The 17665-nt window shown below is 51.2% G+C and overlaps 1 protein-coding gene across 4 annotated transcripts in view; it reads right to left on the reverse strand.

Annotated features, from left to right (window-relative positions):
- RPH3A (rabphilin 3A) overlaps positions 1-17665 on the reverse strand; it is a 95517-nt gene that overhangs the window by 67363 nt on the left and 10489 nt on the right. The window lies entirely within an intron of this gene.

Consider the following 17665-nt stretch of genomic DNA (forward strand, 5'->3'; position numbering starts at 1 on the left):
AAGGCACCTTTGTGTCCCTGACCTTGAAACAGAGCAAACTCAGTGTCACCTCCACGTGGTTCTCCCATTGCCATATAGCAGTAACAGATGGCTCCTGCCATGAGCCTTCAAAGAATCCCACAGGACAGTCCCCGTTTACAGGCGTTTAAGGCGGGCGGAGCCCATCCCCCACTGCTCTGCCACTTACAAGCTTCACGTCTTGGGCAAGGACTTCCCATCTGCGGGTCTGTTTCCTTGTTGCTAAAATGAGGATGGTAATCGCAGCTCTGCCCCCCACCCCCTCATCACGGCTGCTTAAGATGTGCCCGGTCCTGGGCTGAGCGCTTCCCATGGATGACCTCGTTTAACTCTCCCAACCCCCCATTAAGGAGGGTTTAGTATTATTTCCATTTTGCAGGTGGGGATACTGAGGCTCAGAAAGGTTAAGTGACTTGCCTACCCAGCTGGTGATTGGCAGAACTGGAACTGGTACCCACAGGGTCTGACACGAGACCCTGCATGCTTAATCGCTTTACTATACTGTCTCTAAGAGCGTTGTGAAGAATAAGGTATGATAATGCAGGCAAGACACTCAACATGGTCTTTGGAACATAGTGTGTTCTCAGTGGATGCTAATTATTGTCACCACGATCATCATCAGCATTACCATCACCATCATCCTCATCCTCATCATTTCTTCTCTCTACTAGCAAAAGTGGACCATAACTCCCAGGACGTGCTTTGAAGGGCACTGAACGCCCTCACAGCTGCCCTGGTACTTCCAATTCCTCCACCAGCATCGCTCGCCAAAGGTGCGTCTTGCCCCACTCTTTCCCACCTAGCTCAGGAACTAGAGCATTAAGCTGATGTAGATGTGGTGGATTGAATGCAAAAAACAGCCCCAATTCGTCCCTACCTGCCTCCATGCTTCTTTCAGCTCCTCCCATTGAGAGGTGAAATCTATTTTTCTACCCTTTGAATCTGAGATGGCGATGAGGTTTTCTGTGGCTGACGGGACAGTAGGAAATGCGATGCAATCAGAGGCTTGAAAAGTACCAGCAGTTTAGAGCTTGGCCTCCGTTGCCGCCCTGGGAACCCTGCAGTCACCGTAGGAAAAGCCCAGGCTGGCCTGCTGGAGGATGTGAGACCGTGTGGTGGGGACCCACGGCTCTCCTGGCTACTACAGCTGACCCGGCACAAACCAGCCAGTCCCAGCCAACAGGCAAGCTGACCACAGATGTGAACAAGCCCAGCCAAGATCACCCAAGTGTGGGCTAGACCAGAAGAACCACCCAGCTGAGCTCAGCCCAGTTGCTGACCTAAACGACCATGAGATAAACAAATGGTGGTGCTTTTAGGCTACTAATCTGTGGGGTGCTTTGTTAGGCAGCAAAAGCTGACTGATAGAGCCACCTATTGTTATAGGACAATTGCCAGCCTTGAATCCAGAGTCTTGGGATCCAACCCTGGCTCCCCTATTCATTTCCTTTTCTGTGTGACTCTGGCAAGTCACTTAGTCATTCTGAGCCTCAGTTTTTGCATCTGTAAAATGAGGACGTAAATATTCCTATCTTGGTCGTGCCTACCTTGTAGGGTTGTTGGGAAGAGCGGGTGAGTTAACAGGTGCACAGGGACCTTGGAATCTAAGAGCTTTTCAAATGTCGGGCAAGGAGGTCACTGTCACTGTGATTTGAGCGTGGGCCAGGGAGGAGAGCAAAGGTCTACATTCCAGGTGCTTGTCCAGGCCTGAGTGAGACGCCACAGTGGATATCTGCCGTGGGGATTTCTTGTTTTTGCCTGTCTGGCATTTATCTCCCCTTTTTTTGGTAACAGCACCCCAATTTTCCTTTGGGAGACCATCCCTCTCTGTGTCAATCTGTGTGGCTCACGTGGGGCTCACCCAAACCTGGTCCCTAAAGGTGGGCCAGTGACCGTTTCCTGGCCAATCAGTGTATCACACCCCGTGGGCTACAGTGACTGGTTCGGGGATAGGCACTGGACCCAATCTGGACCACTGAAGGCCTGCTCTAAGACTTTCGCTGGAACTCCATGGAAGGAAGCGTTCTCTTTCCACTGGGATTGCTCAGCTGGTAGAACAGAAGCCCGGAGCCACTATGGGCCACTTTTGCCACCACGTGGGAAAGGCCCGTCAAAGGACGGAAGTAGAGCTGAGAGATAGAGAAAGATTGATTCCTCATGATGCTGTTGGGATGCTGGATCCAGCCAGGCCTGAATCTATCCTGGCCTTTTTGACTATTATGAGCCAATATGTTCCTTATTTTTTTATCCTCAGGTCAAATACGAATTGAACTTGTACCGTTGCAAGCCTCCTGAGCTCTCTGTGTGTGTCTTCACAGACCAGCCTCCTATAAGCACTCAGGGATCTCAAAGGCAGCCACCACTGGCTGAGGCCTGGAGGGAAACACACCGGCCTTCAGCCACCCCCTGGAACCTCCCCGTCCTCTGCTTCAGAGGCACTGCCACCTAAGCTCAGGCCTTGCAGGAGGGTGGGAAACACCTGCAAAGCATCCCCACCGAGGCCTGCTGAGACGCTGCACTGACAATTAAAATTCAGCGAGAATAAAAAGCACTAATGAAAAGCAAAACTAAGTACTTAATAAGACAAATGAGGCAGCAGTATTGAAAGTTGGCATGAGAGAGCTGGCATTAATTAAAAAGAAAGACTAATTCCTTGCCTCCTCCAAAAAGGCTGTATGTGTGTGTTTCCAGAGAAGGCTTAGATTTGTGAATGTACGAAATGGCAGGGGAGCACACAGACTACGGGATTGGTTCTGCCTGGCGGTGGGGTTCTGCCTAGCGGGAGGAACCTTTGGGCTGGGCCTTGAAGGATGGGCTGGGGTGTGCAAGACATAAAGGATGGAGGAAAGGATGAGAGAACTGAGTGAGCAAAGGCTCAGAGACTCCCATGGACATGGACTGTTTGGGGAATGGACGAGTTCATGGGGATGGAGCCCGGGGTGGCTGGAGAGCTGGGAGGAGGGGAACACAGGACTGAAAAGAGCATGGGGCCCGATGGTGAACCCCCGTTTCTGCGGGTCAGCAATGACAGTGCAGAGCATCTCCAGCGCACTCCACCCAGACAACCCTACTTCCATTTAAGGGTCCGGAGGCGGAGACCACGAGCCCTTAGCAAGGTAACTCAGGGCATGGGGCTGGGAGCCAAGCCCATTCTGCCATTTATGAGCCTGGCAAGGGTATTCACCTTCCTGAACCTCAGTTTCCTCATCTGTAGAGTGGGGCCAATAATAAGACCCATCTCAAAATAGAATAATAGTCATATGTCGCTTCATGATGGGGATATGTCCCGAGAAATGCGTTGTTAGGCAATTCGATCATGTGTGAACATCATAGAGTGCACTTACACAAACCTAGACGGTACAGCCAGCTACACAGCTAGGCAACATGGTACTCATCTTACGGGACCACCGCCGCACATGTGCTCCATCATTGACTGAAATATCGTTATGCAGCACATGACCATATTGCGAGGATTAAATGAGATAATATATGTGAAGTCCTTCATCCAGGGCTTGGCACAAAACACCGCCTTGTCAAGTGGGAGCTATCATTAATTTATGTGGTTATTAATAATAATTATCTCAGTTATGTTTTCCTAAAGAGTTGGGAGACCAGCTTCGGCACTAGAAGGAAATGTCTCAGGGTTTTGAGGCTGGAGTAAGTACATGAAGCATGACAGTGATGAATGATGGAAATAACAACAACGTGTATTACGTTGTGATAATAACAATATAATTGTACCAAAGCAAGGGTCATTTGTGGAGTGCTGTGGTTGTCCTTAAGGCTGATGACTAAATATTTCTGTCTTTCCACCACGTGACAGGACAGCCCCTCCCTCACCCTGGGAAGCTGGGAGTGACCCTATGACCTGTTTTGGCCCATGAGAGTCCCCAGGTGGAAACCCTGCAGCTGGTGTGTCCTCACCACGTTCCTCTTTACTTGTCATGACGGTCACGGATGTACGAAGATGGAGTCCCCTCAGTCTGGGTCCCTGTGTGAGGACAAATACAGAGCAGACACCCCTGCTGACCACCAGATCCAGGCAGCACGAGCCGGAAGCAAATCTCTGTTGTTCCAGCCACTGGCACTTTGGGCACTGCTTGCTGTTACAGCACAAACTGACCCATCCCGTCTGTGCTCCCTACGGGCCAGGAGCCACGCTAAGAGTTTCACAGGCAACAGCTCGTTTATCTTCATAACGATCCCAGAAATAGTATCTTTTATTACCCGGCTTTACAGATGAGGAAAACTGAAGTCCAGAGAGGTTAAGTCATTTGCCCAAGGACACACAGCCAGTAAGTCACAACAGGGTGTGCATTCTAAATGAGGGCACGGAGGTAAACACATGACATGCACTAAGGCAGGACAGAGCACCCAGAACAGATCTTCCTGGGGAGAGTGTCTCCTGCTGGACAGGGGTGTGCCAGATTTTTCCTTCCTCGCCTGAGTTTTGAATCCGTCTGAGCCCTGAGTCTACAAATCCAAATATCGACTGACGAAATGCAGCTGCAGACCCTGTGAACAGAATACTGTTTGGGGCTCCTGCGCAGTCCAGCCAAGTACTTGATTCCTTGATGAAGTGGAAACTTGCCTTTGCTGTGTTGCTACAAGCTTATCTCTGCTTCAGCTACAGCGTGGTGAGCGAGGACGGGGGGAAAAACTCGCACTGACTTCTGCATCTGCGCGTGCGCGCACAGACACACACGCTGCCCCAAACAGGAAAATGCGATTAGACAGGTCTGCGGAGGAAAACAAGCCATTTAGCCTAATGGCCCCCGGCCGCCACTCAGGCCCTGGCTGCAGTGAAGCTTCTTCTGGTTAAAACTCAGCTGGAACTGACTCTCTGCAGCCCTAACTCTCAAGATGCCAGGGAGACCACGGGCGTCGTCCTGATCCCTCCTGTGGCTCTGGGACGAGATCCTCAGAGCAGAGAGGGCCATTTATCACCTGAAAACAATGGCGGCAGGCCCCATCCTCGCATCAGAGGAGCATCTTCATAAACCACACGTGGGAGACGTGGCATTCCCATTTGACAGATGAGGAAACGGAGGCTCTGGTTTGCCAAGGTCACCCTGGTGGCAGGTGGGACAGCCGAGGACTCAGATCTGGGTCTCTCATAAATGAGCCTTCTGACCACCCAGCTCTATTGACTGTTGGTGCAAACAGTATAATGTTTGGCGAAGCATATTAATTTGCTGTTTTTATATGGCAAATATGGTTGCATAGTGGCAGCATTGTATGGTCCAACGTAATAATAATAACAGCGTTGCTGGATATTTTCTATTTCCTCCTGACCCATTCACCCTCCACCCTGTTCTGTGCCCTGGGAGGCCAGGCTGTGTGGACAGCATCAATGGCTCCCTTGCCTCTGGCTTCTGGTTGGATTTGTCTAAAGGGAGGCACCAGTAGACAACTGGAGGGAGGGAAGAAAGAGATGCTGGGGTATTTATCCCCTGGACCCCTCCTGCTGGTCACCATGGGCAGCTATGGCCCTCCGATGAAGGTCACAGCTCTTGTCGGGAGGACCTCGCCCTGCAACCCTTTCCCTTCTGGGTCTGTAATTGTTCCCCTCACGTCCTTCCTAGCCTGGGGATGGTGCTAGCTCCCTCTGTTGGATGCTGGGGTGCTCCAGCATCCTGGTTGCCCTTGACCTTGCTGGTTTGCTCACGTCTGTAAATAGCCTCTTCATTAAACTCTCCCCATTTACTCCTTTGGGTGTGTGACCAGTTTCTGAGGGCCTACCATATGCCAGGTGCTTTCCAGATACTTAACTCACCTAATCCTCACAATGACCCAATGAACGACGATTGTTCCCCTCACAGGTGAGGCACCTGGAGCACAGAGAGGTTGGGTAACTTCTCCCAGGTCACACAGCTAGTAAATGATGGGGCCCCACTTGGCATCCCAGTGGTCTAGCTCCAGAACCTGTGCCCTTGACTAGCTCACTATCCTGCCCTGAGGATCTGTCCTTAGCAAAGGTGGGATGGCATAGAAATTAACAGCACCAGCCTGCAGATGGGCAATTTCCATATCCCACCTCATTCCATCTTCACCACCATCTTATGAGGCAGGCTCTGAAGTTATTCCTATTCCTAAGACTCAGAGGGGTGCATTAACTTGTCCAAGGTCACCAGCCAGGAATGGTGGAGCCAGCCAAGGCATAAACCCAGGAGGTCTCCCTTTAATACCAACTGTCTTAACCACTGCTCTGGACAACCACTCTTACGACACAGTCGCCTGGCCAGACCTGTCACCAACAGCTGAAAGGTATAGTGAGGGAGAGTCTGGATTAAGGGAAAAAACAGATTTCTAACCATCAGAGGTATCAAAAAGAGGATGTGCTGCTTTGAGGGGTAATGAGTTCCTAGTCACTAGAAGTAATCAAGCACAAACAGCAAAACTACTTGTTGGGGCTGTTGTGAAGATGTGCTTTTCTGAAATGCCCTCTTTCTGCATTTGGAAAGGAATGGCTCAAGCTCACAGACTCCTCCCTCTCATGTGTGGGCAAGACTCCTTGACTTTGCTTAACTCTCTCATCAAGCAGGCAGAGCCAGCCTCCGGTGACAGGAAAGGAAGATGAAGTACTCTGGCCTTAGATGCTCCCTGCCCTGGGAAAATGCATCATTCACTTCATCCGTGGGAAGAAGAGGCCATTAGGGCCCCAGGAAGGGCTCCACGTGCCTTTTCTCCTTGCCGTGACACGCACACACTTGGGCACACACATCCCCGCTCCACCGTCGCCCATACTCCTGCACCCTCCACACCTCCCCGCCATCCACCTGCGCCTGCCCACACTCACACACGCTCCCGTGTACGCAGCCCACTCACACCCGCCCACATCACACACTGTACTCACCCACCCCTCCTGAGAACAGGCTCCACAGACTTACTCCTGCACACTCCCACTGCACGCCCCTCTACCACACACACTCACACAGCCTCCACACTGCCCTCCTCCCCCACCCCAGCGCCATCCCCACCCACAGCACCCCCGCACCTCTGCCAGTTTACCCCACGCCCGTCACACCTACACCTCCAGCCCCACCACGCACACACACACACACACGCAGACACACATGGGTCACCATCATTTTCACCCACGGTACAAATTTCATGACAGAATCTTCCATCAAAAGCTCAGGCTTTGTTGTCACGTGGACGTGGGTTGAACCCCCAGCTCAGCTCAAGCTCAGTGAGCCCAGGCTAGTGACTTGACTTCGCAGAACCTCCGTTTCTTCGTCTGCAGAACGGAAGCTGTGACAGCACCTGCCTCACGGCGCCGTCGAGGGGCTGGAGGGGACGACAGGGGAGTGAAAGGTACCGAGCCCAGGCTTTACAGGCCCAACCCTCCCGAGGCGGGTGCCACCCAGGCCTTCCCCCAGAACCTCTGCCCCCCAAAATAATGTGGGTCACAGAGTCTCTAGCCAGGAAGGACACCTCTCGTCTCACACAGTCCAGCCACGGCCGCTCCCTGGAGTGTGGATTCCAAGAAATCCGAGACCACTTCAGACGGAACGGAAAGCTTCTCTTCATTCCCATGAATAATAGATCTTGACGCTCCACCGCCGCCGTCCTCTCCCTCTCCTGCCCAGGCCCTCCTGGCGCCGAGCGGGGCAAGTGACAGGAAAATGAATCTCGGTCAGTGTCGGCTGGAGACCAGGAACGGGCCACAAAGTCCCTGGCCCTTGCCCTGTCCCCACAGAAACAGCCATCAGAACATCACGTCCAGATGGAGCGCTCCGCAGTTGACGAGGCCCTTGGTCTTCAGCATCACCGGGCCGGTGGGCGTGACGACCCTCGTCACTGAGGCAGAGGGGCTGCCGGGGTTCAGACCCCAGCTCTGCCTCTCTCTAGCTGGATGATGTTAGGACAGTCACTAACCCTCTCTGTGCCTCAGTTTCCTCATGTGAAACCAGAGATGATAATAATGGCGATAACAGCACCTGCCTCCCAGGGACGTTGAAGGATTAACGGAGTGAATACTTGCAAAGTGTTTAGAACAGTGCCTGGCACGCAGCTAGAACTCAATAGAGAGGAGTTTGTTACCCTCATTCCACCTCCGGCATCCACAGGCTGATGACAACAGCTGTAATGGCATTTGCCGTCACCTACGTGCCTGGGGCCACACCAAGCGATTGACACACGTGGGCTCTTTAACGCTTGCAGAGACACCACTGAGTGCATGTCACAGATAGAAAACTTGAGGTTTATAGAGGTTAATTGGCTCTCCCCAGGACGGAATCAGAGCCCGTAAGTCGTAGGGCTGGGAGGCAAGCACAGCGCGCCTCTAAACGCCCCGAGCATCTTCTTCCTCCTCCCCAACCTTCTTCATTGGACCCCGAACAAATAGAGAGCATTCCTCCTATTCCAGGCCCGGCGCTGAGAGCTTTACACGTGTTGGTACTTGGCACGGCGCTACCTAACTTAACTCTCAACTCAGTCATTAGCCCACTTTACACCAGGAAACTGAGGCGGGAAAGGTTAAGGATTGGCTCAAAGTCACCCGCTAAACAAACGGCAGAGCCAGTATTCAAACCCCAGATGTCAGGGTCCGTATCTACATACAGCACGCATATCCCACACCACACACACACGCACACGCTCACACACACATGCACACACGACGCCTTCAAGCTGCCTTAGCGAAGTCGCCGCCCGTCCCCTGACTTGAAGACCTTCTGGGGAGACCTCACATGCAAACCCCATCTGAAGCGGGGCTGGTGTCTCCTCCTTTCAAAGCCACTCAGTCTAGTTGTAAAGCATTTGTACCACCTTAGGGGCAGACACGGACACATGCCCCTTCTCCACAGCCAGCTTCCCAGGGACTTGCATGAGTTGTCAAAAGCATGTGAAGCCAGCGGGAAAAATGTGGACCATAGGCCTTGATTCTGGGGCAGCGTGGCGGACTATTAAGTTGACGTCCTCACGAACATGCCCTCCACGTTGGTCGTCCCTTCCACACGCACGCTGGCTTAGCATGTGACCTTCTTTGGCCAATGGGAAGCCAGTAAATATGACAGCAGCAGAGAGGAGGTCAGCCCCTCCTGAACCCCGTGGACTGAGACACGGAAAAGACGGGTCGCTAGAGGAAAGTTGGGGAGTTGGTTCCAGGAGAAGGAGGAGCCGTGTCCACTCCTTTCCCCCACGGAACTTTCAGTCTTGTGAAGGACGATTCCTGTGAACTATGCGGGGCTAAGCCCTGAGTTTCCGAATTCCAAGCACGTTGGTGGGGTCCTTCCAGGCGGAGAAAGCCGGCCCGAGAGCAAGGCCTACCCGGAAGAAAGCAGCACTAAGAGACGATCAGAGCTCAGGGCCAGCACCATTTTTGAGCCACTAGAAAGCGTCGGGCCTTGGCCAGGTGGTGGACTCAGGTTACGCTAAGGAGGAAAAGTCCCTTTGTGTCGCTTGAACTAGTCTGAGACGCGTTTACCATCATTGTCGTCCTCATTGACACACACACAGAGTCGATTCTCCTTATTTGCAGATTCCATATTTGCCAATTTGCCTGCTCCCTGAAATTTATCTGTCATCCCAAAAGGAAGCGGGTCATCCGCAGACGCGCACAGAGCAGCCGAAAAACAGAGAGCTGCCCGACATGCGTGTTCCGAGCCGAGGTCCCTCTCATGCCCGCTCTCAGACTGGCAACAAGCCTCTTGTTTGAGGTCTGTTTAGTGTCGTTTTGTTTGCATTGTTCTGGTGATTTCACTGTTCACAATGGCCCCCGAGCACAGTGCTGAAGTGCCATCTGGGGTTCCCAAGAGCGAGAAGGCTGTGATGCGTCTTACAGAGAAAATACGTTTGTTAGACGAGCTTTGTTATGGCCTGAGTTCCAGTGCCGTTTGCCATGCGTTCAGCGTTCCTGAATCAACAATATATGTTGTTATGGACTGAATGTTCGTGCCCCCCACAAATTCCTGTCTTGAAGCTCGCCCCCACAATGTGATGGTATGAGCACGTGGAGCCTTTGGGAGGTGACGAGGATTAGAGGAGCTCATGGAGTGGGACCCTCGTGACGGGACTGCTGCCCTTAGAAGGGTTGAGAGAGAGTTCGCTTCCTCTCTCTGCTCCCTGCCATGCGAGGACACATTGAGAGGTCAGCAGTCTGTGGCCCAGGAGCGGGGTCCCACCGGAACCTGACCACGCCGGCACCCTGATAGCGGACTTCCAGCCTCCAGAGTGAGAAATACATTTCTGTTGCTCATCGACCGCCCAGGCTAAGGTAGTTTGTTATCTCAGCGCAAGCAGACTGAGACGTATATTAGACCAGGTGTCTTCAAATAGACACACATGTAAAACACGGATATGTGGATTGGCTGATGAACTGGGACCAGAGGCTCATAGAACTAACCCTGCGCTCCCCCCAGGAGCAAGGGGTCAGGATTTGCTAGTTCGGTGATCATGTAGAACGTTTATAGAACGGAACCACTGCAAACAGTGAGAATCAACTAGTCTGTCTGTCTGTCCATCTACACACATACTGGGTAATGATATGAAATATACGATACCTTATGTATATGCACGCGTGTATATAAGGGTGCATACATTTGTATACTAATCAGCAAGTGCTCCTAGCCTTCTGCTTTCCCCTCCTGCAACGAGGACCATGAAGTGGGACAAATGCTTAGGAGTTTGGTCTGTTTTCTATTTTATTTTTCACAGTGTGGTAGAGGCAAGGGGCAAATAATGAGATAATTGGCGCAAAGAAGCAATTTGGGAGGAAAAGTGCCAAGGACCTCTGAAGTACTGTCATTACGGCTTGTTCCCTGGCCAGCTTCTCCCACGAGAAACCGAAGGTGCATTTCAAACCCCGTTCCTCCACCACCACCTTTCTGGGGCAAAACGAGGTGAAGAGGAATGGTGGAAACCTACCGAGAGTGAACATACTGGCTCGGGGGTTCACCAGGGACGCCAAACTGACAGGAATCATCTAGCACGCAGCCTTTCTGGAGCCGGATCACACAGCGAGCCAGGACTGGGAGCAAATGGGTTTATTTTATATTTTCAATCTCTAGCATCCATAGAGTATACTCAGAGGAGAAATGTTTGCAGCCAGCTGGGGGTGTTGCAAGCGACTCCTCTCGAGCCAGGCTGTCAGCTCAGTTTCTGCAATAAACTGGGTCACTGGTGAGGGCTGATTTGAGGGGGCAGGGAGGCCCTCATCTTTCAAAGCTGAGGACAGGTGAGGATGGAGTCTCCTTGGCCCTGATTACCAGCCCTTTCTTGAGGAAAGGAAAGCTGGAGGGTCATTTCTCTCTAAAAGAGGAGTCGAGGCTTTGCAGTTGTTTCTGAGTTTTCGGTCTGGTTTTGCATGGCGAAACCGCCAGATGAAAATCGAGAAAGGAAGCTAAAGTGTCCCCAACAAGTTTTCACGGGACCTGGGGACGTAGACGCCTTGAGTGGAAAACCAGGCTCGTATGATGAAGAGCTGAAACAAGCAGGAGGCGCTGTGTTAAGGGTCTGAATCCAGAGGCAAGAGGAGGAGGAGAGGATGCTTACTGGTCCCACAGTCGCTTCACCTGGTGCTTCTGGAGACATCTTCAGAAAGCCTTCTCAGTAATCACCTCTTCTGGGACGCCAGCCTGAGTCCAGCTTAGGGACCCGTTTAATATGAAGTGGCTAAATGCAGACACTTCCCTGGGGCTGGTCCTGGCTCTGTCCCTCGCTGGCCTGGGACCTTGGGCGAGTTCCTTGGCCCCTCTGCAGCTCCCTTTCCTTGTCTGGAAAATCGGGGTTAAAGTTTACCTTCTTCTCAGGGCTGACGGAAGACTCGGATGAAGCGAGGCATGCGGGCTCTCAGGACACTGCTGGCCCACGTTACTGTGTAGCCGTCCTCTCAGAATCATGGTAGTTCTAGCCTGAAGTCCTCGTTGCCAACAACCACAGCGCTAAGCTTTGAACTTATACCCACCTCCTTGTTTTTCTGCCTCTAGCATCTGCCATCAACCTTTCCTCTCCCACGTGCAGTAACCTCCGAACTGAGGAGCCTCTTGAAAATCCTCCAATGGTGACTGCTCTTGTGGCCCTGGTCCCCCACGATGATGAGGGGGCGGCTGGGGCAACCAGAAGGGAATGGGCAAGAACCGCTGAAAGGCGCTGCCCATCCCGGGAGACCCTCGTCAACTCCTCCATTTGCACTGCACTTCCACGCCCCACAGAGATTTCACAATAGCATCTCTCTTAACCTTCATAACATCCTTGCAGCTGACGTAAGATGGGAGTTTAGGTCTCACTTCACAGATGCCCCAAATGAGGACACGTGAGGACAGATGACTCTTCCAAGATACGCCAGTGGTAGACAGAGGGGTTTCCTTAGAACAAAGGGGCACATCGCTGGCTGCATCCTAGAATCGTGGGGGGTGGGAGAGTTAAAAAGGCTAATTCCAGGATCCCAACCAAACCAACTAAAGCAGAGCTTCGTGGCGCACACCTGCATCGTATGTTTCGAAAGTCCTCCTGTGATGATCACGTGCAGCTGGGGCTGAGGCCCATCCGCTCAGAAGCACCTGCCCCAGTCCGCACCCTCCTCAGGGCCCCTGCCCTCTGCCAGCGCATCTTAACTTGAACGAGCATCCGAGGCCCCCGGGGGGCTCGTGAAAGCAGACTGACGCTCACTTCCCGGCCATTCCCCCAGTTTCTGCTGTGGGAGGTCTGCGACACAGCCCGAGAATTTGCATTTCTAATACGTTCCAGGGAACGCTGATGCTGTGGCCTGGGGACCACACTCTGAGAACCATGGCTTTATGCGACGCTAGAAAAACAGGACCCAGGAAACCAAATTCCCTGGTTCGTGTTTCCCTTCTCCTGGCTCTCTCTTGCCCTGAGTCAGGGCGAAAACTCTGGGGTGTGCTGTTCAAAGTTACCAGAAATCGGGGAAGGCCGGGGCTTTGGGGCTGTTCCTTCTCTTTTCCTCTCCTTTTAAAAATAATCCACCACTGAAGAGACTGTCCCTGAGCATTTGCGGCTTGTTCTTCCGTACGCGGCCCAAACCCTCCGCCTGCAATGCAGGTCTTCTTAAATATTGAATAAGTCTGCTGCTCCACCAGCTGCCGGCCGGGCTGAGGTAATGTTGATATTGACAGAGGCTTAATGTGATTAATCGGGTTTAAAAGATCAGGCTGCTGAGCTGGTTTTGTAAGAGACCTTCAATTTCTTCCCCATCACCAGAATCTCTGGTGTCTCAACCCCTTCCCCATCCACCTCCCACCCCCCACCCTGCTCCTAGGGTTTGGGGATCTTTTTCCTTTTGCTGCTTTTGGTGTGTAACGAACTGACAGGTAAGTGCGAGCAGCCTCGGGAGCGGGTGAGGTTTTGAAGGAGAGCAAGGAGCATTAGAATGGCATTGTCTGCGTTCATTTATCCAAGCAACACTTATTGAGCACCTGCTGTGTGCCAGATGCTGTGGGATGCAGTGCCCTGAGCAGACAGCGGTAAATAAAACAGTCAAATATCCCTGTTCCGGTGGATCCGACCATCTAGTAGGGGGAGACAGACAAGGAACAAAATAAATAAGTAATAGAGAGTGTGTCACATGGTGCTGAGTGCTAGGGAGAAATAGGAAACAGAAGGAGGAAGTGGCATTCTGGAGCAAGGGTGCGATTTTAAATAAGACGATCAGCAAAGGCCTCCCCGAGGAGGTGGTGTTTGAGGAAAGGCCTGAAGGAGCTGAGGCAGGGGGCAGAGGGTGAAAAGGATAAACAGGATCCTTTCTAGAATGTTCAGCTCTGAGATTTCATCGTCATCAAAATAATAATGACTAATGTTTACTGAGCACCTCTCACGTGCCGTGGGTGTTCCAGGCAAAGAGCATGTGTATTGCCTTGTTAAATTCCCAAGATGACCCAATGAGGGAGATGGGATTGTTGTCCTTCATTTTCCAGATGGAGAAACTGAGGCACTGGGAGATTTAGTCACTTGCTCCCAGTCACACAGCAGCAGAGCTGGGGTTAAAGCCAGGGAGACCGGCAACCATCCCTCCCTCCTCTCTCCACTCTCATCCTCCATATTTTCAGGGAGGAGCTCACACGATGGTTAAATGCTGAACGCAACCTCTCCCTGCTTAGGGTCCCTCTGTCCTCCTTCCCAGGGAGTCAGCGCTGTAAAGAGGGTGGGATGGGGGTGGCGGGCTTGGCCAATGCACGAAGCTGTTTCTGGGTCAGAGTATTTGTCAGATCTCCCCAAGTCCTTCCTCTGTGCTGCAATGAGGGAGGCCTTTTCAAAACAGATCTTCTTGGGTCATCCTTTTGCTTGTGACACCCCATTGCCCTCAGAATAAAGACAGGTTGCCACACCATGGCCTTGCAGGTACCACCAACCTCATCTCACACTGAGCTACCCCCGACCCTGTGTTCCAGCCATGCTGGCCTTTGTTCAGATCCTTGAATGCCACCTCAGGGCCTTTGCACATGCTGTTCTCACTGCCGTGAATGTTCTTTTCTCGTCCCTTTACTCAGTTAACTCCTATTCATGCGTCAGCTCCCAGATCAAATGTCACTTCCTCAGGGAAGCCCTCCCAGATTAGGTCAGATTTCTTTGTGACATGCTTTCATAGATTTGTGCTCGTCCATTTGCATGATTACTGATTCATGTCTACTTCCTTGATGGAAGATACCAAATTTAAATTACTTTCTACTATATTCCAGCAGTGGGCACAGTGCCTGACAAATACCGTAAAAAGACCAAATAGAAGACAAGGATGCCCCAACCAAATACTCCTCAGGTAGGAAGCAGAAGCAGAAATTCACCTTCTATCCAGGTCCTTAAAATGTTTTTCATACTGCCAAGCCACCTGTCTCAATTTACTTTGTTCTGAATAACCAAATAGTTTACGTGAATTCTTTCTAAGCTTTTCAACCATCAGGCAACTCCAAATGATATCTCTTCCTCTTCCCATTCTTCACCAAAAGTTATTTGCAGTAGACAACTTTGATTAAAGTTATAAAACTCTCTTTACTTTTCTGGTTTGTTAATTTTTTTTCGATATATATCGAGGGCAGAAAAGCACAGTTTTTATGGATTCACTGATTATTTTATACAACATGTGATTTTAAGTATGTGTGTGATACAATTAACGGGTCAAATATTATAAATGGGCATTTGACCATTTCATCTACATCCCTGAAAGGTTATTTATTTAAGTCTGAAAAACATTTTGTGGGGTTGGGGGAAATTGATCGTTTTATGAGGAAAACGTGGAAACTGAGTCCACCTTGCATCTGAAGTCATCGGACTTCCATGGTAACAGAGGGTCAATAAATATTTATTGACTGAATGAACGAACAATTGTATGTTGGTTGAGGGGGGCCCAAATTACAACACAGAGGAGGCTAGACCGTCACTTCTGAGTTCTCCCTCTAATGAAAACGAGCTCAGACTCTTAGCCTCATGCAATCACCTCCTAACGTGCATTTAACTCTTAAGGATCAGGCTATGTCTAAGGAATTTTATTTCTGCAGTTAAGCTCCAGGAGGAAGAATGATCAGAAGCGACAGGGGTCAGATCTAAGTCAACCTCAGGAAGGACGCATGCTCACCGGGCCTGTCCGACAACGTGCGTGGTGCTGAGCCTCCCTCACTGGAGGCATTCAAGCCCATTGCCCAGGGAGTGGGGAGGAAGCTTCACGTGGTAAAGAACCAGAAAGAGCAGCGTTCCTCCCAGAAAGACCCGTGGACCGGCTGCCACTGAATCATCAAGAAACTCTTTATACTGCAGATTCCTGTGCACAACCCCGAACCTTCTGAACCAGAATTTCTGCGGATGGACCTCAAGGATCTGCATTTAAAAAACACCCCAGGAGATTCTTGCACACACTGAGGTTAATGACGGGACCAAATTAGCCCTCTCAAATGAGTGGAATTCCCTCCCACATTTAAGGGGGCCTCTGTAGGGTTGGCAATTTTTGTTATTTGCCTAGGAGGGCCCTCAAAGTTTTCTTAGAAAAAGAAACTACTATCAACTATTGCCAATGCTTCATTTTTAAAGGATATATTTTAACATTAAATGAGCTGAAAAGACTTAATATCAAGCTAAGGGAGAATCCGTTCTAGGAAAATTTAGTTGGGGACATTTTTCCCATCTGTAAACGCCTAACTCTCCTGCTTTCTCCAGGGCCAGTGGGAACTTTATTATGGGCCAGATCCGAGTTTGGAAACCACGAGCATAGGTGAGTGGCCTCCCAGAACTTTCCTGAATTAGGAAGATCCAAAGATCTGAGAATGAGTCTGTACTGGCTGCTAAGAAATAATCCCAATGGTGACAACGACAGTGTCCTGGGAGCTCAGCCCGTGAACCCATTTGATCCTTACGAGAACCCTACAAAATACGTGCTATGAACAGCACCCCTATTTTACAGTTGGAAAAAGCTGGGGGACGAGGACCTTGGGTAACTGGCCAAGTCTGCGCAACTAGAAAGGGGTGAACGGGAGGTCTGAATCCGAGGAGTGTTGCCCTCTCAATGCTGAGCTCCTAATGCTGGGCTATCCCACCGACTAGTCGGGTCTTATAGTGCCTGGTACTGACGACGCTGAGAACAGACAGCCCTGAGGTTTGCTGATGGCACATGCAGGGGGATCGGCACAGAAGCTTGAGGGGTCCCAACTTCCAAAAAAGCATGAGAAGTAGCCCCCTGGCCCCAGATTGTCCAAGCTGGAGCGTCACAGATCCCCTCTTGCTGGCGGCCCGCCCTCGGGAGAGAGGGTGCTCCCGGTGACCAGGCGTGCTGCGGCCAGGCGTGCTGCGGCTTGGAGCAGGTGTGGTGTCCACTTGCACCACTGGGAAGCGCTCACAGCTCCAGCTGCTGGGCCCATCGGGAGGGATCCTGAGGCCACCAAATGAACTGTCTGCTTTCCTTCCAGCCTGTCCGTGACTGTCACTGTGTTGCTTTTGTTGGATTTACCCTTTGTCGTTGACCTGGTGCACCTGCTACGCTTTGGAACTTTGTGGCTTGGCCATTGTCATCTGGGGACACTAAACATTTTTCTGGTCCCTAACTCAGCTTGGGAGCTTGGGAAATTGGTTGATCTGTAGGGGGCTTCCTTCCTTCCTCTGCAAATGGAGGTGCTAATTCCAACTCTCCTCTCTAGGAGGTTACTGTGACACAATGTTGACTCTAGAGGTAATTCTTTTTTAATTTAAGTTCTGCACAATAACGAACAGCTGACGTTTACACAGTGTGCCACGTGCTGGGCGCTGTTCCAGGTGCTTCATATAAATATATATAAAGTCATGTAATCCTCAGGGCAACTCTATGAGGGAGGTGTTATTATTATTCCTATCTTACAGGCGAGTAAACTGAGGCCAGAGAGGCCAAGTGACTTGCCCAAGGTCACCGGCGGGCCAGTGGCTCAGCCAGAATTCCAAGGAGGTCTGGAGACAGCGGCTGTGCATCTAACCACTGAGCACACCGCCTGCCACTGATCAGTGTGGCCCAGTCCTTCATTGGAAGGGCATTCACGCTTTAAATCCAAACCAGGAGGAGCTGAACCCTAGAGAATCCACTTCTACGCAGTTTTAGATTTAAAAAAGAAAATCTCTAAGTTGCTTGATCTTCACACCAACTCTGAGCAGGTGATTGATCACACCCCATTTCACAGAGCAGAAGGAGGCCCTGGGAGATTCACTTCCTTGCTACAAAAGTTCAATATTTGACTTT

Source organism: Equus przewalskii, chromosome 7 (genome assembly GCF_037783145.1).
Source record: "Equus przewalskii isolate Varuska chromosome 7, EquPr2, whole genome shotgun sequence".
Taxonomy (NCBI): Eukaryota; Metazoa; Chordata; class Mammalia; order Perissodactyla; family Equidae; genus Equus; species Equus przewalskii.